Source organism: Arvicola amphibius, chromosome 17, assembly GCF_903992535.2.
Source record: "Arvicola amphibius chromosome 17, mArvAmp1.2, whole genome shotgun sequence".
NCBI lineage: Eukaryota > Metazoa > Chordata > Mammalia > Rodentia > Cricetidae > Arvicola > Arvicola amphibius.
In genome coordinates, this window is record NC_052063.2 from 35884489 (window position 1) to 35905055 (window position 20567).

A 20567-nucleotide genomic window follows, 5' to 3' on the forward strand; every position below is an offset into this window, starting at 1 on the left:
GATGTGTGTCCCTAACTCTGCTATTGGTATTCATGGGTGCTTACTCCAATGTGCCGCCGACACCTCAGTGCACATACTTACAGAAAACAGATTAGGACACAGAATTTGTTCACATGAATCCATTCTGCAGTGTTGACTTTTCCATTTGCAAAGAAGAGATTTCATGTTAGGAAGAAAACGCTGTAAGACATTGGCCCAGAAAGATGAGAGACTTTTAATACATCAAGTGCACACAACTGTTTGCTTAAGCAAGAGTGTAGCACTCAGATTTCAAGATTATTTGATTCTGTGAACATGATCTCTCAATTTTGTATTAATGAAGGGTGGCAAAGATCAAGACAAATGGCAGGCTGTAAAAAGTCATGATGCTCCAATGTTTCCATTATTATCCAAACAACTCTTATCCCATTCCACTGAGTTAAACAGTGTGGGGGTGAAAGGATAAACATATTCTTTGGCCAGTGCCCTTGTAGCTGCCATCCCCAGGGCACAGCATTCCCTTTGCCAACTGCAGCAGAGTACAGAAAGCATGAGCCTAAGCCCTCATTACATTTTACATGTGGTAACATAGACTACAGTGCTTAGGAATTAATCCTTTGATTCTTTCTTATTACATTAGATTATAGATTTTTCTTTCTAATTTAGCAAGCTAAATATGAGGTATGATTCCCCTTTGTGTGCTGTGAATATCATTCGTTAATAAAGGAACTGCTTTGGGCCTAGAGCAGAGCTATAGGGGAATAGAGCTAGGTGGGGAAAACTAAATTGAATGCTGGGAGAAAGGAGTGGCATCAGAGAGAAGCCATGTAGCCCCACTGGAGCCAAATGAAACTTTATGAGGTAAGCCACAACCATGTAGCATTACAAAGATTACTAGAAATGGGTTAAATTAAGATGTAAGAGTTAGCCAATAAGAAGCTAGAGCTATTGGGCCAAGCAGTGATTTACAGTTTTTGTGTGATTATTTTGGGGCTAAGCAGCCTGGAACTAACTATTGGCCTCCTCCAACATTAGTTTTTGTTTTGTTTTGTTTTGATGCTAGCTATCTTTGTGTGTCTAAACTTCTATAACAAAATCCCATAATCCTAGAAGCTTATGAATACCAGAATTAACTTTTCATGGATCTTCAGACTGAGCAGCCAGTGACTACTACATCATAGATATGGTCAGGAAGTTATGTCAAGTCTCTTATGAGGGCCCTAGTACTGTTTATAAGTACCTTCTCCATATCATTTGTGAAGGTTTTTATTGTGTGATTGTAATGTGTCTGACACATTACAGAAATAGTAGAAAATGACCACAAAGTAAAAAGAAATTAATTTCAAAGAAGGTGAACTATTTTTCAGTTAGGACAGCTAAGTTTTGTTTTCAAGTGCTTTACTCTTAAGATTATGTGAAATAAGAATTTCTAAATGAGTTTATCCTTAAAAAATCAAAATCAATGTCATACATATCATGATGACCTGAATCACACAAACATTACAGTAACATTATTTTCAGAATCTTATAGACTTTTACATAAGGATCACTTCTATGCATGGAGCAAGACCAAGGGCAAGTCAACCAAACTTAACAATGTATTTTTTGTGGTCATTGAAAGAATAAACCCAAAGAAAGTTTACACACACACACACACACACACACACACACACACACACTAAGAATCTTCCAGGGTTTCTACACATCCAACTCTGTTAGCTATGATGGTTTCAGATTCTCCAGTATGCATTGTAGCTATTGTATTTTTAGTAGGCTTAAATTTCAAAATAGTTTATCTTTTATGCTATTAATTTGTGGACATATGGAGCCACATACTATCGTTCCTTTCTGTATGGATATATGAGAAGATAATAGAGCACACAACTCTCAATAGGACTGTATCTTTCCTAGAAAAAAAATAGTATTGTCACATAAGAACGAGTGCATTCATAATAACAAGGCAGCTCTATGATGGTTTCTCATTAATGACAATATAGAAGTCCTTTATCAAATTTTCAATAATATGCTTTATGATATTTTAGACACATACTTGTATATACACTTACTTGTTTCTACTAAAAAAAAAACCACAGAGCTTCAGTTAATAATTAGTAAAATGAGAACATTTAATACATTGTACATTTTACATATGGCATGGAGAGTATATGACCAGAATAAATCATTTAGCTGGAAATTCTTGCCCTTGTTTGTATAAAATCATGAATATATTTTTGACCTTTACCTTATATGATGCAAACATAACTAAATTTGCACTATTCAAATTATGGCCATATCAGCAAATTAAAGCTTTAATGAGAGAGCGAGAGATATACAAGGAAAGCTCTTAACTCCAAATATCTTCATCTTTACCTTCATTTTTTTTTTTTTTAAAGCTGTATAGCCTACAGGGATGGGATTTCTACAAATGGCAATGCAGAGTTCTGTGGGTTAAAACACTTCTTCCCTCCATTACTTAATCTGACCACAGCCCAGCTGCCTCCCAGGCCAAGAGCCAGGGCTATGAGTCAGCCCACCCCAACATCCACCTCATCTATGTACTGCTCGAGCGTGTGAAGGGGACAAACCTACAGATCTAAAACTGCAGGATCTCCATGACACAGGACAACAGGATATCCAAGAACAGTCCCAGCGAGAGCCCATTAATGAAAGCACAGCAGAAGTCAGGGCTGGGAACGAGGACCAGTGACTCGGCTGTGAACTCTCAGAGGCAGCAATGGAAGGATGAAAGGTAAACTGTGTGGCTCACTGGGCCACACTACAGCTTCCGTTGTAAGATTGTGTTTTTTTCCCCTTTTTACTTTGTGTGTTTGGTTTGGTTTGAACTTTGGTGTTTCTTTTGAAATTCTGGTTAGGTAATTTTCGGGGGGAGAAGGGTCTCTTGCAAGGGCAGAGGGCATAGATGAGGGGACAGGCAGATGTGTAGGATTGGAATGCATGATATGAAATACACAAATAATCAATAAAAATTGAAAGAATTTAAAAAAAGAATGTGTCTGTTTTTCTCTATTGCAATCCCTTAACAAAGGAAAATGTAGATATTTTGTTTGCACGATCATATTCTTAATACTTAGAAGGAGATCTGGCACATTCAGGGACTCAAAATATAACTACTATTTAACAGCAAATAAAGCTTATTAGATCTAGAAGTACCTTAGAGGAGCAGGGTAAAATTAGTAATAAAAGTACAGGATTAACATCAAACTTCAAACGTTTTCTCTGACATCTGGTTATAAATTTGATGATAAATATACAGAAATAAAATAACATGGAGAAATCCAATTGTGCCATGCTTTCACATGCAAACCATGCTGTATTTTGTTTTCTTATAGATTGTCTTTATGTGTGTTTATGTGTGTATATGTGTGTGTATCTATCCATGTGCAGTGCATGTATGTACATACATATGTGCATTATGTATTATTATTTCATAACCTTCAGTTAGTATCTCAGTCTAAAATCTCTCATTTTTATGTATCATGATCATTGACATACTGTCTCTTATCTAAGCCCAGTGGTAAATGCTTCTCACAGCCTACACCAGTTTTTCTTATTATCCCATACTAAGATCTCATATGTTTTTGGATAGTTTTTATTTGTATGCCCCTTCCCCCTTCTGAGCATGGAAGCTGTCCAAAGACAATTTGGCACATTGCATGTCATAGTCGCTCTCCCAAAACACATTGTGACAAACATGTCAGCATGTTTGTCAGTTAAATGAATTACTGGTGATCGATTTATTCACTGAATTTATCAAATCCTAATTAAAAAACAAGAATCAAACAAGGTCTATGGATATCAAAAGAAAAGAAAAATAGAAAAAATGGATGCTAGATAGTATATGAGCCAGAACAAATCAGTTATGCTTTATGAACACAGGTTTTCTTCATGGAAAGAAAAGAGCTACCCTAGGTTATTCCCACGCAAACATCCTATAATTTCATGGCTCACTAGAGACTATCATAAGTCAGTGTGAGGATCCGTGCATGCCTCCAGCTCCTAGCTGCTCTTCTCTCCGCTGTCAGACTCCTCCAGCTATGTGCCTATAGACATTCAAGTGCTACAGTGCTTTAATTCAGCATGCAAAATAGAATAGCTCAGAGCCTAGAAGAAATCATGCTGTAGGCAGGTAAAGAAAATTGGAAAGATGATCCACAGCTCTATAAGGTGTTGGTTTTGAGTATGTATTTTTCTCATATATTAGATGTGTAACAACTCTAATTTGGAGCAAAGAAAAATAGATCAAGTTAGCAGGGTGAATATATGCACATTACCTCTACTAACTTATAAATATATCGATATGTACTCCTTTTGACTTCATTATTGCTTTTTAAGTATAGCAGTCATGTTCCTGGTTCTACATGCACATTTACAAATGTTTCACATGTGTAATTTAACAGGAAATTTTAGTGTCATTATATTCAAGGGAACTTCTGGTTTAGTGGTGGTAATAAGCTGTTATTCTATTCTAATAAAATGCCAATTAATTAATAAACAGATCCAGATTCTTTGGTTAGTTAGCTGTAATGAATCTCCAAAGTATCTTGGAATTTCCTTCTTTCTTTCCTTTATTTTTCTTTCCTTTTTCCCCTCCCTTCCTTCTTTATTTCTTCTTTTCTTTCTTGTTTTTATTATTTTTAGATAGAATTTTGAAAAAATTCATATAGTTGCTGTAACACATCACATAACAAAGTTCACTAATGCTCATCATCCTATTCAAGCAGTCCCTGCTCTCATTTTTCTACATTGTCCTGTAAAGGTAATTGTTTCCATGTATTTTTCTGCATGTGTGCATGTGTGCGTTTCCATGCCATAAACAAATGCCTCTTACTATTCACTCCATTGTATAAACCTGATTTCTAAGTTCAGTCTTTACTCTCCCTCCTCCCTCAGACCTCACAGCAGGATACAGCAAGACAGATGCCCTTTGTAAACATCTCTCAGTTTTGTATGTACAGTCCTTTCTTTTGCTTTTACTGTAGGTCAGGTATCTCTAACCGGGTAGACAGCAGCACTGAGAGAAATAATTAATAAATGGGACCTTGTGAAACTGAAAAGCTTCTGTAAAGCAAAGGACATGGTCAACACGACAAAATGACAGCCTTGAGTATGGGAAAAGATCTTCACCAACCCCACATCAGACAGAGGTCTGCTCTTCAAAATATACAAAGAACTCAAGAAATTGATCATCCAAAGAACAAATAATCCTATAAAAATTGAGTACAGACCTGAACAGAGAACTCTCAAGAGAGGAATCTAAAATGGCTGAAAGACATTTAAGGAAATGTTCAACATCCTTAGTCATCAGAAAAATGCAAATCAAAACAACTCTGAGATTCCATCTTACACCTATAAGAAGGGCCAAGATCAAAAAGCTGATGACAACTTACGCTGGAGAGGTTGTGGGGAAAAGGGAACACTTCTGCATTGCTGATGGGAATGCAAGCTGGTACAGCCCCTTTGGATGTCAGTGTGGCGATTTCTCAGAAAATTAGGAAACAACTTTCCTCAAAACCCAGTAATACCACTTTTGGGTATATATCCAAAGGAGGCTCAAACATGCCACAAGGACATGTGCTCAACCATATTGATAGCAGCATTAATTATTATAGCCAGAACCTGGAAACAACCTAAATGCCTCTCGACTAAAGAATGGATAAGGAAAATGTGGTACATTCACACAATGGAGAACTACAGAGCAGAAAAAATAACGACAGCTTGAATTTTTTAGGCAAATGGATGGAGCTAGAAAACATCATTTTGAGTGAGGAAACCCAGACGCAGAAAGACATTTATCACATGTACTCACTCATAAGTGGTTTTTAAACATAAAGCAAAGAAAACCAGTCCACAAATCACAATCCCAGAGAACCTAGACAACAATGAGGACACTAAGAGAGACATACATAGATCCAATCTACATGGGAAGTAGAAAAAGACAAGATTTCCTGAGCAAATTGAGAGCATGGGGACCATGGGAGAGGGCTGAAGGGGGAGGGGAGAGATAGGGAGAAGAGCAGAGAAATATGTAGAGCTCAATAAAAATCAATAAAATATAACAAATTTGCCACTCCTCTCCAAAATAAAAGTCTTCAGAATAGAATTAGCCTTCTGACTCTGAATAGGTTAATCTGAACATATCTTGCCTGTTCGATAATAACTCTGGCTGGTAAAAATTATTGTACACATTGGTTTTGGTAAAATAAAAGTTAGTGAGTATCGTTGGGTAGAAGAGGAGCTGTCTAAATATAGTAATACAAACTACTCAGTCTGCCTAGTGTCGTTTGTCTGTATGCGAATTCAGGACAGGCCACTTGATTTTGAACAACCAATTAATGATTTTGTTTTCCTTGGGGAAGACGATTTATCCTTCTCAGCACTCTCTGGGTTTTTTTTGTTGTTGTTATTGTTCAGTGTCTATGGGTAGGGCTCAATAATATTTCCTCCTTCCATGTTAGCACATTTATTGATGCCATACCTTATTTAGGCAACCAAATCCTTGTGGTATTATGAGTGAAGTTTTCCTGTCATGTTTAGGACACTCAATCTCACAGCAGCTTTCCTAGTTCGCTGATCATTCAGTCTTTCTGATCCCTTTTTGGTAATCCCTTTAAGGGCAACAATTGTGTTGTGGGTGTATTAAATGGAGATGGCCCACTCTTATGGAGACCTAGAACACACATCAGCAACTGTTGTTCTCGATTATAACAGCTGTGTTTTGCCAGGAGGTGACATGCTTCAACCCTTCTGTCTATCTTTCTGACTCTGACATTTTTCTGTCTTAAGAAAAGAGAAACTGTTCAGTCATTTCTTGGGTCTTTAGAAGGGGTCTGTCTATAAATGTCTTGTTCAGAGTTGAGCAAAGATTAGTCTTTTAAAGGGACTTGATCAGAGGAATAAAAAAAAACACATGAGTTACAATGAAAGAAGACATCCCACAAGACTTCTAGGATATCATCAAGAAGAGGAGCAGGATTTACATTATGGGAGTTTCAGAAAGAAAACAAATCTGATTTCACTAGTGTACATGAAGCATTCTCCATATGTAAGGCCAAAGTGCACATCCCAACGTGCCTATGAAGCCTGAAATCACATCAGCTGTCATCTCAGACTGCACTTGTATGAAATTAAAAGTCAACACTTGGAAGAATTGAGAAACCTATAAATACGTGGAAGCTAAACAATAGTCTCCTGTGTGAAACCAAAGGGTGGATATAAAAATATCTTGAGTTAATCACAGTAGGAACAAAAGATGCCAACACCTCTGGGATGCAGCAAATGCAACTGCAATAAATGTAGTTTTAAAGTGAATTCCTCTTATAAAAAAAAAAGAATTCTGAAAGGATTACGCATCAAGGAATTAAAACACATCAAGGAACTAGAAAGAACTAAACATAAGATAATCAGAAGAAAAAATAAATCAAATAAAGAACAAAACATCATAAAGAATCAATCAACTATAATACCCAGGCACAAGTGCATGTGTACACACACACACACACACACACACACACACACACCTGAATATGGGGTATTTAACTGGCATCCACATAGGCACCCATAAGCACATACTCATACATACGTACGTGCATGCCAGTGTTCCCATTGTTGAAGGTGTGCTTTTCTCAATAGGTTTAAAACTACTTATGCGAGTTTCACTTCACTCTCAGACTCCCTCTCATCATGAAAACAGCTATGGCTCCTTACCCATGTATCCCTCCCTTTCTTCACAAGTGGTCTTAATATTAAGCAAGTGCAAAGGGATTCTGCCGTGAACTGACTTGCCTCCAGTGATGCTAGGGGCGACACTGTCCTGTGTCTGGGTCCGTCAGTCTCTTTTATACACAGACAGGCTTAGGTATGTGTAACTATATTATTTAAAGTTGTATTGCTTTTAATTTTATACATAAAATCAGTATTGGTGACCATAGTGACAATTATAAAAACTAAGGTTAAAACTGTGAGATTAATAATAAATTTAAGTATATGTTAAAAATTAAAAGTATGAGAAACCACAGACCTTAGAAGAGAGTTGGCCTGTGAGTTGTCAAAGCATAGTGCTGTATAAAACTGAAAAGAAACCCGTCTCTGCATCTTATACAATGAATAATACATGATTGCAAAAGGGAGACAGTTCTCTTTTAAAACGGTGATATTGGAATTCCAGTTATTTTCTTATTTTAAACATTTTCAAGTTTTATTGAGGGTACATAATCTTTACGTTTACTGTGCAGATTTAAACTCATGAGTGAAATTAAAAAATAATCATACATTTTCCCTTATAGATCTACAGAGACTGCAAAGAGAAACTGCAAATCACACAGCTGGGAACAGTACCAGAACCACACATCCCTTCTGCTCCAGTTAGTTCTTCACATACGTTAGGAGTCCCTGGAATGAAGGACTCTCTCCTGAGGGACTGGCCAGATCAGGTTATCTATGGCCATGCCTATTGAGAATTACCTGGATAGGTGTTGGTGGAAGGGAGCTTAGGACACTGGTTAGTGCCGACCTGAGCAAGCAGAGCTGCTTGTGTAAGAAATCTGCATGAACATGAGCCAGAGAAAGAAAGTCACTGAGCTGCATTCCTCCTTGGTTTCTGCTTCAGGTTCTTTCCTTGAGTTCTCGCCCTGATGTCCCTTGAAGATGGATTGCTACCTAGAATTGAAAGCCAGAGGAGACACTCTTTACCTTCTCCTAAGTTATTTTTATTAGACATGCTTTATCACAGCAACAGAAAACTATCCTAGAACACAGCTACTGCTATCCTAATAAGAAAATACACACAAAACATATAACCAGCTAGTGAATCCAAGAAAAAAATTTATTTAAAAGTATATCTCTGTTAAGATAGTTTGTTGAATAAGATTATTAGTTTCTTTAATAATGTAAATTACCTTACAAAATGTACTATTTAAAGTTCGTTATCAGGGCATTCTTGTCCTCTTTAATAAATATCTGTAATGAAAAATCTATAATAGAAGATATTGTAAATAAGCAAATATTGGTATCAGCTAAATGTGAGCTGCGTATTAGAAGGTTTGAAGTGTCTTACCAACTCTGTTGGCTTCCAGGATGGCTATGTAAATACAGGGCTCTAATGATGACCTTTTTCAATTTCTAATTAAAGTATCCAATCACGTGGAAAATTGTGCATTTTTCTTAAACACATGTGACTGAAACTCAGGAGAGGTTGAGCAGGGGGAAAAAGGCTATGGCTATGACCATCATTAGCATATTAATAGAATTGAAGCCAAGGAAGTGGATGAGTGAAGAGATATGAGTTGGTTTAGAGATGTCAAGTGAGATAAGTGTCCAGTGAATCTAGGAACAATATTAGGGGTGACATTGCAACCACATTTCGTGAAGTGGTGGGTGTACCGGCCAGAGAAGTTCTGTTACTGGGTAGAAATACAGCTAGAAACGCAATGAAAACATCAGCAGCCCGAGGTTGGGCATGAATGAATGACAGGACATTTATTTTTAACTTGCTTGTTTTTGAGGGCACATGGACACTCAAACCTCGGACGTCTTTAAACACTGAAGTGCAGAGAAAAACATGAAAGTACAGGAAAGAAGTGGCATGTTTGATGGAGTTCTCTGAAGACGGGTGAGGATCCAGGGTATGACTTGAGAGCCTGTCTCTCGGTAGGAGAAAACACAAAATAGATAAATACTTTGTGCTAAATAGCAATGCCTCAGATGCTTAAAAAATTGAAAGCATCAATAAAATATATATTAGAAGTTTCTTACTAAGAAAAGTTGATAAAATATTTCTACAGGTTTTGACGAAAAATAAACTGTAGACGGAATCTGAAAAGCAGTAAGGATAACACAGCTTGAGGATTGTTTTCTTCCTGTTGTCTTCACCAGGAATGAGAGCACTGAGTTTTGCTAAGATGGAGAGGCCTTATGCTTGCAAGCTTTTAGGGAGGAAGTAGGGGCAGCAGAAAGTCCAGTGACTTTGGATCTGAATGTGCCTAATCTTTGCTTTTAGACACTAGTTATCTGACTGTATTCTCACATATTGTCTCCAGCTTTACTCCTGGACTTCATAGTCAATGAACTTCAAGCAAGCACAGTTGGCTCATTGCACGCTGTTCCGTGAACTGCCTAGCATTTTATTCCCCCAGCAATCCTTGTTTTGGTTTTCGCTGTTTGGTTTGTTGTTTTTTTAACGTTAAGAGCTCTGCATTCATCTGAGGTAAAAAACCCTGAAAGTTTAGAAGGTATTTCTTGCTCATTCTTCTCCTCCTTCTCTCACTCTGTCATTGAATTCTGATAACTCTATGTATACACATATCAAAGCTCTCCCCGTTCATGGCCACTTCTAGAGACCAGGCTACTATCATCCGATCCCTGTAGTGGGCTACAGGATTGCCGTGCCTTCCTGCTCATTGACTGTGTTCTGCCTGTTTGGGTTCTGTACCACAAGCAGCTGGAGAGGTATTGAGATAATGGGAATATCTCTATGCCCTATAAAAAGGCTCTACTGGGGTGACTCCTTCCTATGACCTTAACAAAGAGTTCCCGGTGACTTAGCATAGTTCCCAGGCACGGTGTACTGATCCCAAGTTTTGTCTCTCCTCCATTGCCACCTACTTACCCACTTCTCACATAAACCTGGAGTGCCTACGAGGGCAGGACTTAGGATTGTTTGATTTAACTACTGGCACACAGCATATAGCACAGCGACTGCTACCCAGTGGCAGTGATAAATATTTGGTAACTAAGTGAGTGCTAGCCTGCTCATACAATAACAGAACACAGTAAGAGGAAAAGGCATCGATGCTGCCACCAGGATCTCTGTTTACTCCTCTGTGTCTGCACACTGCTGTTCTCTCCACTGGCTTGTACTATGTTGACCGAGTATAAGAACTGGGGTGCAAAGGAAAACAAGGAAAATCAAAGCAATTTTTGTTCATTAGGTTCCTCATTGGAAGCTACAACCAATCCGAGCCAACTGACCCCAGATTTTCCCCTTCAACACCCAAGCTCTCTAGGTTACTGTATGGGCTTTGGGGCTTCTACCTTTAAGTTCCCAACTGAGCATCAAAAAGTCCAAGATTGTAGGTGTTGTGGATGACTACAGTACAGACCTGGGGCAGTTATGTATGTCTGGACAAGCTGCAGGACACACCAGGAAAAGGGCCCTATGTTTGCTTTGCCCTGAAATCTCTCCCCCTCCTTTTCAGACACGTCCTGTCCTGTATCCCCTCTCTGTCACTAGCTCATAGTGGGTATTCAAGAAGAGGAAACCAGAACACTGGGCTTCCTCCTCAGAAAGTAAGGAAAATCGATCCCTCCCCGTTGTGTTAAAGTTAAGCAGAATCTGTGTTTAGGAGGCACTCCTAAAAACAGTTCTAGCAGTAGGTCCCCATCACATTCTAATAGAGGCTGTGGCCTCTGTATCTACCTGATAAGCCGGAAAATCTAAGCTAAGTGCATTAAAAACTGTAGAGAAAAATCCTTTACTTGCACATGAAAATATATATACCTGGCTACACAGAATTGGGATTTTATTATTATTGTTTTCTGTGCTGTTTTCCAACACTGAAATAAATTATTACTCAGTTTTGTTCTTTCAGCAAAATTTTTAAGCAAGTGGCAATTTTATTTTCTTAGAAAAAGAAAACAACCTATCTTTTTTATTATACATACCTCCCAGTTCCCACTCCCTCCTCTCCTCAACTTCCCTCCATCTTCCCCCCACCCCACACCCCCCATCCACTCCTCAGAGAGGGTAAGGCACATTGCTTTGAGGAAGGACTGAGGTCCCCTCTTCTATATCTAAAAGTCACGATCCTGACCAAAGCAAAGTATTTTAGGAGAAAATTCAATTAATATTACTTTGTACTTCTTTTCTCTATCATTTTCTATTCCTCAAGGCATTATTTGTAATAATTTTATAATTTTCCCTTACTAGGAATTGTAATGATTTATTTAACAATACGCATGTCCATTATTTCCAGTTGCTTCTAGTTTTCTACTGTTACACATGCCATAAATATCAGTTTACCTAAGTTTCTTCTGCTGCTCCTAATGCCAGAGGCTGGTTTCATCCTCTCTGATGCCCACATTTTCCATTCCCCCTCTCTCAATAAAACCCTTCCACTGGAGAACTGTCTGCGTGACGTGTCTGTCTCTCACCCACCATGGATTGTCACCAGCCACGGGACTCCTTAGATCTACCAAGGTCCCTCTTATGCCGTGTCACAACATAACATAAAATAACATGCTGATTTCTTTGCATAAGACATATTTCTAAAAGCAGGCTTCTGTCATTGGTCCTAGAGGCATGGTAACAAAGAATTTTTCAGAAAATTGCCATTCATTTACGTCACAGGCAAAAAGAATATCACATCTCATATAGTTGCTTGCAGGAGAATAAGCTTTCTTTCTTTACCGCTGATTTACCTTTATGTATATGCTGCTGATTTCCATAAACCCCGTGTCTTCTTCGCACTAATACACTGTACCTTTTACTTATTAATTTATAATTCTTAGCAAATTAAATATATTAATCATTCTGTATTGTTTGTTTTCATCTACTTTCCATTAATTTTGTAACACTTATAGTGATTACTCATATGATGTATATTTTCTTTTTCTGTAGTTAAATGAATTAGGTTCTGTACTCATGATTGCTCATATTTGTAAAGACCAACTGACATTTTTATATATCAACAGCTATGATTTTATAATTGCATATTTTGCACATACCTTTTTAATCTAGCCAGAATTTCTTTCTTTCTTTTCTTTCCTCTCCTTTTTTATATAAAATCAGGGTTATATAGAAATACAGAGTAAAATGGATAAAGAAATAAAGAGGCAGAGAGAAAGTGGCTCAGAGAAAGAGAGACAGAAATAGAAACTGAGAGAATGAGAGAAAGATATCAACTCATAGAGTAAGACAGAGACAGATGGACAGAACAGGAGAGAGAGGCTGAGAGAAACAGACAGATTCACAGAGAAAGAAAGAGATAGAAGGATAGAGAGGACTGAGAACAATACAAAGACATAAGTCATTTTGGATACCAAGTTGAGCAGTAGTCAAGGTTAGCAAGTTTGAAGCTTAGAGAGGGTTGCAAAACTGGATGCTCAGGTACAAGCTGATACTATAACTTTAATTCTTAAGTCTGCAAGGTAGGACAGCAAGCTAGAAATGCACAAAGGGTTTCTTTGCTTTGGCCTTGAGGGAGAATTTCTTCTTATGTGTAACAGAGTTATTTCTTAAGGCCTCAGTCAACTGAATGAAGTCTTCCCACATTGTAGAAAGTCATTGTTTGACTAAAAAATTAACTGGTCAGGAATGCTTACTGCACCCTGGCTGCCCACTGCACACTGACTGCTCCTTGAACCTTGATTGCTCACTGTATTCCATTCACTCAGTTCCCCCTGGCTGTTCACTGCACCTGAGTGCTCACTGCATCTTGACTACTCACTGCAATCTGATTGTTGCCTGTTTCCTGACTGTTCACTACATCCTGACTGCTCACTGTACTCTGACGATTCCTGTACCTTGTTACCTGCCTCTTGATTGTTTACTGCATCTTGACTGCTCATTGTATACTGATTCTCACTGTATCCTGACTGCTCACTGCCTGGCTGTTCACTGTACCCTGACTACTCACTGCAACCTGTCTGTTCACTGCATCCTGACACTGCTTACTATACCCTGACTGCTTACTTTATCCTGACTGTTCACTGCATCCTGACTGCTCACTGCATCCTGACACTGCTTACTACACCCTGACTGCTTACTCTATCCTGACTGTTCACTGCATCTTGACTGCTCATTGAATACTGACTTCTCACTGCACCCTGGCAGCTCACTGCACCCTGGCGGCATACTGCATCCTGACTGCTCACTGCATCCTGACTTCTCACTACACTGTGACTGCTTACTCTATCCTGACTGTTCACTGCACCCTGGCTGAGTACTGCATCCTGACTGCTCGTTGAATACTGACTTCACACTGCACCCTGGCTACTCACTGCATCCCGACTGCTCACTGTATTCTGGATGTTCACCGTATCCTGGCTGTTTACTAGAAACAGCAGTTCCTGGAAAACTGGACTTCTCTGATTTCAGCACAAATTTCAACATTGCTCACAAATTTTCAGAGCACTCCCCACCATAACCGGGAGCCCCAGACAATACAGCAGTGATCTGCTTGTGATAATTTCCAGTGTTTTCTTTATATAATGTGGATCATTGTCTCTATTTCAAGGACATAAAATTCTGCCTTTTCTAAAGATAGCATTCTGTTTTCATGTAAAATATATGACAATATCACCCCATTCATGTTAAGTCTACCCTGTTCCTTTCACAGTTTGGCCTGGGCTTACTCAGAATTTTTGATCCCAAAATAAGAAATAAGAATAAAATTATATAACTGCAAGTTATATTGAATATATGCATATTGCATATAACTTTTGAAGTTTTTTCATTTTTAACAATATTTTTGCATTAATTCTGCCTCTACCTGAAATATTAATGTTTATTTTATTCTCTAGATATTACTCTAAGATGCATCATACTTTGTTTTTTGTACTATAATTATATTCCCCAAGCCCCAGTCCAAACCATGCTTCTGCTCCTTGACACTTTAATTATCAATATTCAGCAGCAATCTGGAGATAGAAAATGAAAAATGCAGAAATAATTCATACATTTTAAATGATTTGCTATTCTGAATTGCACAGTGAAGTTCACATCATCCTAGTACTTCTTGACCTGATGCTGAGTAATCTCTTTATCTAAGGCAGTCACTCTATTTGTTCTGGGTACTGTTCATTATCAGAGCAACTGCCACAATATCATGGAACTTGTAGTTAAGTCACCTGTAATTTACTCACTCTTAACCACAAGGGTGGTGGTCCTGGCCATTGGCAATTTCAGAATGGATATTTTAAGAATAATTTAAGGAAATGTATTTTGACAGTGAGGTTAGGAATACTAGAGATTAGCAGTGATATCTAATTCCATTCACAAAATTCTATCATAACTTATTAAATATTATTGCTAATCTCTAATATGCATAAACCACTGCTTAAATTTTATTATAGGTTTATACGTATTGGGTAAAATTATATATATTGGTTTGGGTTCTATCTATAACTTCACACATTCTCAGGCATTTTTGCAATACATTCTCATGTTCAAGTGAATGTGATGACTGTAGAAGCTACTAACTTCTGGCTAGACACTTGACTAGGAACAAAGTAGCTTCATAGACAGTCTTGCAACTAATGTGGCTCATATTCCTCTATTAAAGGCAAATAGGATATAATTTGCAGTGATGTGTGTAACTGACACATCATCTCAGTGAGAGATGTTCCATCTTCTATGGTGTCCTGTACTGGGAAATGGGGGTAAACAAAAATGACCTTGAAGATGATTAAATGTCCTCATTAGTCCTTTATTTCCCAATTTCTTCTCAATTTTGTATGATATAAATAAAATTTTGCCTAACTTAAACCACCATATTTTATGGGTACCTATTTCTAAGTAACATGTAATAACATCAGCAGGGAGCTGTCCCAGAAATAACCATTTATATCAAATGACATTGGGTTAGCAGCTGCTTTGTGATTAGAAGTTACAGCTTGTAAAACTGGCAATTATACTGGCATGAAAAAATACTGATTAGTTACCTAGAATTACTAGTTGAAAGCTCTTTAAAGATGTGGCAATATTAATTGTTTGAATAAAAGTAGAGAAAGAAAATAGAGAGAAACAGGGAAAATGAGGAGAAAAGAGGAGGAATTTTTATTTTTAGGTGAGAAGATGTTTATATTTTCCAGGGTATACAAACAAAGAAAACGGTCCATAGGACTTGGCCTCATCTGTTCTTTTGCGTTGTCATTGCTGATGTTTGTTGGACCCAAAGTTAGTATCGACAGCAAGTGGCTGATAAGAGGTGTGTGGTCCCAGCCTGGTTGGTAACTTTACCACATCCATTCATGTGTAGTCATTAAAGATAAGCAGCCAAGAGTTTCTGTCAGGAAAAAAAAATACATGTCATTGGGTATGCTGCCTCAGGAAACTGTTGAATACTCAGATGGGAAATCTTCAAACTTCTCACCCAGAAATAAGTATAGCTGTTATATATTCAAGAACCTTGACAGATTTGTGTCTTCAATTATTTCCTTTTCCAAAGGAAAGGTATGTTTTTCTTACTCAGTTGCTGTGTATTGTTTGAATACTGTTATGTGCATATGCGTGCATATGTTAGAGTTCCCAAGAGAAACAATCACTAGGAGATACATAAATGTGTGTAGAGATGTATGCGCTCTTAATTATCTAAATATTTATCTTTGAAAATAATTACCATAAATTATTTTACCATGTGATTTGGAAACTGGGAAGTTCTATGTGTGCTATCTAAATCCAGGAAACTCAGAACAGATGATGGTGCAGTTCAAAGCTCTGGGAAAAGATACTCAATGTGTCAGATTTCATGATTATCTTATGACCTAAAAAATTCAGAGCCCAGAGCACAGGAGAATACCAGCTCTCTAGCTGACACAACTAATTTAACCTTCTGAATTTTGGTTATGCCTACAAGTTTTCTCAGGATTTAGTAATAAACTTAAAATGTTGACTCTTCCAGAAACAACCAAAGTGTTGCATCCAGGAGTAACATTTTACTAGCATTCTGGGGCATCACATGGTTTGTCAAGCTGACATTTAAAATTAACCATAAATCTATATGTGTGTCTATGTGTCTCTGTGTGTATTTGTCTGTTCATCTTTTGGTGTGTGATATGTAGTGTGTAGTGTGTGTGTAGGTGCACTGTGTGCATAAACCCATTTTCTGGAGAGGGTGGTTAGATTTGATTTGTTGCTTACCATACACGATTTAAAACACTAATCAAGTTGAGAAGACTGCATTTGTCACCTGGATCATAGATGAAGTAGAGACAAGGAACTTGTTGGTAGTTTGCATTCTGTCTCTTGAAAATATGTGAGATATGTATGTCACTATTTGTAAGTCAAATATTATAAATTAACGATACTTATTAGATACTTCAACAACTGAAATGAATAACAAACTGACTATTTGTGTGTTGTTAGAAATAAATCTATACAGCTAAGAAAATTTTCATAAAAATTTAGAAAATGAATTAAGTAAAATATGACTGTGCTCAATCATGTTTTCCATGTGACATAGCTCAAGGATGGAATCTGGAACTGAGTCCACAGAGCAACGCTGTTTATTAGCTTGTTCCTCAGGGTTTATTCAGCCTTCTTTCTTATTTCATTTCTTTTTTTCTTTTTAGTTGAAAATATATTCTCTCTTACAGTACATCCTGACTGTTTCCCCTCTATCCACTCTTCCCAGCTCCCCTACCACCTCCCTACTTCCCTGGATCTTCTCCTCCAAACGTTCCCTTTAGTAGGCTTCCAAGAGACAACAGCCAAACTGGACAAAAGAAGACACTATCAGACAAGGTGAAAGCCCTCAAAGCAAAGCTGAAGAAGTTTGTTGTGATGGTGCATGGGTAGGATTTGCAGAAGGAAGCAGAGGTAGAAGGATCAAGAGCTCAAGGCCAGTCTGGGCTACATTTTAAAGAAAAAAATAAACTGGAGAACTCAACTCTACAGGAGGAAAAGAGTGTAGTGATATTTTGTTTGTGATCTAACAAATAAAATTTGTATGAAGATCAAAGTGCAGAGCAAGCCAATAGTTAGCCATAAGGGTCAGGCAGTGATGGCACATACCTTTCAATGCAACACTAAGGAGGTAAAGTCAGACAGATCTCTGTAAGTTCAAGGCCATCCTGGCTTACACAAGATAAATCCAGGACAAAGGGGAAGTAGAACCAGGCAGTGGTGGATCAAACCTTAAATTCTGGAACTTGGAGTCACATGCCCTTGATCCCAGCAAAAGGGAGATAGAGAGAGAAATGGGTATGGCTGGGTAGAGAGAGGAATTTAAGGCAGGAGGAGACAGGACTTTGGATGCAGTCTGAGTCATTGTGAAGACAGCATATAGTGTGAGGGCATGTAGAGATGGATGAAGTCTAAGGATCTTATTATCTGAGTATTGGTAGAGTAAGAATTCTCTGGTGGCTGGCTGCTCTGCTTCTCTGATCCTTCAGATTTCACCCCTGATAACTGACTCTGAGTTTTTATTATTAAAAACAATTAGAATTCATACTACATTTGGAGCCCAACCTTTGGGGTATGAATTTATGAAAAAGCCATTTGCCTCTGGCTTCACAGCCACTGGCAAATGCTGGAGCTTCACACAGCTGGAGTTACTGCTCTGCCAGATAGGTTTTCCTTTCTTCTCTCCTGGTGGGCTTTCCCCAGACCCCCTTCTCAGGCTGCTGTCAAACTAGGTAGCTGCCTTGAAACTGTCTCAGGCATCTACTGTTCTATACAGTAGCAATAAGCCTCACATCTTCACCAACACTAGTGGCAGATTCAGTGGAAAAATTGGGAATTCTTACATCTTCATCATCATTGGTAGCAGTTTGGGGAGAAAATTGGGAATTCTTAAAGAAGACATTAGTTCAAAGGGAGGGTTTCTTCCCTCATTAAGAACACCAAAGACACAATTATGAAAGATGAATTTAGGTTTCTTATGACTACATAATTGTTCCATGATTTTAAAATGGAACAATTAAATTAAGGAATAGTCAGCTTAACTGGGGTTAATATTAACATAATGTTAATAATCATCTTGATAACTCTTAGTTCATCTCTAAAAAAGTTGTTTGATATGAGTGTCAAGATACAGGCATTAGAAAAATGAAACAGCTCATAGAGATATTCAAATACAAACAGAGGAATTTAGTGGAAAACCAATTTCAGCATTGCATTATATGGTTAGAGAGGAACAAACTAAGATTTTCAAATAGTCAACCTTAATATATTCAGTAACCTTACAGGAAGTATGAAATGATAGATCTCCCCAAGGCTCTGTAAGAGCTGATTGGACTCCTATGGTAATGTTATATTTAAGGAGATTCAAATTGATAATCTCATATGGTATGCAGTCATCATTTGTCAAACAGATGTCAAACTCATGGTAACTTCTAGTAGAATTATTCCTCAAGATTTGGAGAGATGTGGTTATAGCAGTCTTGGAGCCTGGTCCACAATTACAACCGAGTACCTGGTGGGAAGGAGAAGCTAAGACCATAGCACAATGGAGTAAAGATAGAGGTATGGAAATCTCCTAAAATCAACTTCTTGGAGAAGAAGATTATGCTAATATAGCAAGACAATTCCTATATGATGGCCACACGCTGGCTTTATGCCATACAGCAACTTTGAATGCTTGAGACAGGATTGAATAGTTACGAAAGAAAATTGAATCATTTACTAAAGTACTACAAGGCCCTAAAGAAACCTTCACTGATTTCTTACAAAGACTGACATCAGCAGGAAGTAGAATAATACCAAATTCAGAAGTTAGACAAATAATGATTAAATCTATAGCTTTTCAAAATGATAATTCTCAATTTAAAAGGATAATTAGGTCTTTAAAGGCAAGGTCAGCATCCTTGGTAAAACGGAATCTCATGACCTTGATGATGCTTGGATAGGAGAGGTAATTTTGAGGGGTTTGAAGAAAAGTTGAAATGTCAAGTGTTACAACTGTGGCAAACAAGGCCACCTTAAAAGGATTATAAACAGGGGATACCTAGACACAATGATTTTTTTCTAATCAGAATCTAAATAAAATGTCCATCCTTTCTCAATTATGCAGAAGGTGTGGCAAAGTTAGTCTTTGGACTAATGAATGTAGATCAATATGAAATATTCAATAAAACCCTTCTCCAACAGGAAATTCCTTGAAATACCTCTTGAGGCTCCTCATATCAAATTCATTCCAGTTGTTTCCTGTTATCATGAAGGAAATTCCTTCCCAGAGCAATTAAAAGACTTGCTGCCTATTGTAAAAAAAATATTGCTCTGGATGATAGAAGAGCTTTAAAAAATTAAACAAAATTTTCAGGAGAAATTATAACTCAAAAGTCAGTGTTGTGGCAGGGTTTTGCTTTTGTTATTTCAGGAAATTAAGGGTGGGGCGAGATGGGGCCAAGGGAAGATGGGGAGAGATAAGCGTGAAGGGGAGAATGGGGGGAGCTAGGAGGAATGGGATGCTTGGGATACAGGAAGGGTGGATATGGGAGCAGGGAAGCATATATCTTAATTAAGGGAGCCATCTGAGGGTTGTCAAGAGACTTGACTCTAGAGGGGTTCGCGGGTTTCCAGGGAGATGCCCCCAGCTAGTTCCTTGGGCAGATGAGGAGAGGGAGCCTGAAAAGGCCAGTTTCTATAGCCATACTGATGAATTTCTTGCATATCACCATAGAACCTCCACCTGGCGATAGATGAAGAAAATGACTGAGCCCCACATTGGAGCACTGGACTGAGCGCCCAAGGTCCTGATGAGGAGCAGAAGGAGGGAGAACATGAGAAAGAAAGTCAGGACCGTGAGGGGTGCGTTCACCCATGGAGACAGTGGGACAGAACTAACGGGAGATCACCAAGTCCAGTTGGAATGGGACTGATGGAACATGAGACCAAACCGGACTCTCTGAAT

At 38.1% G+C, this 20567-nt stretch overlaps 2 long non-coding RNA genes across 6 annotated transcripts in view; one reads left to right on the forward strand and one right to left on the reverse strand.

The window, feature by feature from the left end:
• LOC119803304 overlaps positions 1 to 20567 on the reverse strand; it is a 62095-nt gene that overhangs the window by 32437 nt on the left and 9091 nt on the right. For 3 of the 4 annotated variants that reach the window (XR_005283630.1, XR_005283629.1, XR_005283628.1), the window contains exon 3: positions 8461 to 8655. The exons of the other annotated variant lie outside the window; for it this stretch is intronic. This is a non-coding gene — a long non-coding RNA (uncharacterized LOC119803304). The remainder of the gene's footprint in view (positions 1 to 8460; positions 8656 to 20567) is intronic. 4 annotated transcript variants of the gene reach the window in all.
• Positions 791 to 20386, forward strand: LOC119803306. 2 transcript variants are annotated; one of them, XR_005283633.1, is made up of 4 exons: positions 791 to 840; positions 2468 to 2728; positions 9501 to 9607; positions 20337 to 20386. It is a non-coding gene; the product is annotated as an uncharacterized LOC119803306 (long non-coding RNA). The 2 variants fall into 2 exon arrangements; XR_005283634.1 differs by lacking the exon at positions 20337 to 20386 and adding an exon at positions 15808 to 16112.